General features: G+C 41.5%; 1 protein-coding gene across 1 annotated transcript in view; it reads left to right on the forward strand.

The window, feature by feature from the left end:
* Positions 1 to 566, forward strand: part of OAS2 (2'-5'-oligoadenylate synthetase 2, 69/71kDa) — a 38,948-nt gene that overhangs the window by 18,051 nt on the left and 20,331 nt on the right. The gene's annotated exons all lie outside the window — the stretch shown is intronic.

Consider the following 566-nt stretch of genomic DNA (forward strand, 5'->3'; position numbering starts at 1 on the left):
AAATATATTTGAGGGTACAGTGAGCTATGATTGTGCCATTGCAGTCCAGCCTGAGTGACAGAGAAGACTCTGTCTCTAAAAGTAAGAATAATGATGAAACAAACCCAGTAGTTTCATAGACCACTTTTTTGTTTGTTTTTGTTTCTGTTTGGTTGGTTTTTTTGGTGGGGGGTGGGGGGCTGTTTTGTTTTGTTTTTTAATGAACATAGAAATTGACCCTTCTGATCTTAAAGCTTGAAACTTACATTTGTTTTATCTAAGTTCCTTCCTCAGAAAAGGAACCTCAGACCTCTCAAAAAGTATCCAAGAACTGAAACTCACCAGTCACTGCATCCAGACAATGGGATGTCAAATCCCTTATTCCTCATGATTACCTCCTCACCACTCCCTAATTCCCGTTTTCCTACACATAGGTACATTTCTTCCCTGCTGCATAGAACCCTAACTTTAGTCTGTCAGGGAGAAGGATTTGAGACTGATCTCCCATCTCCTCGGCTGCAGCACCTGATTAAAGCCTTCTTCTTGGCAACACTTGTTGTTTCAGTCATTGGCTCTCGGTGTGGTGG

This window comes from Mandrillus leucophaeus, unplaced genomic scaffold, assembly GCF_000951045.1.
Source record: "Mandrillus leucophaeus isolate KB7577 unplaced genomic scaffold, Mleu.le_1.0 Scaffold55, whole genome shotgun sequence".
Lineage (NCBI taxonomy): Eukaryota > Metazoa > Chordata > Mammalia > Primates > Cercopithecidae > Mandrillus > Mandrillus leucophaeus.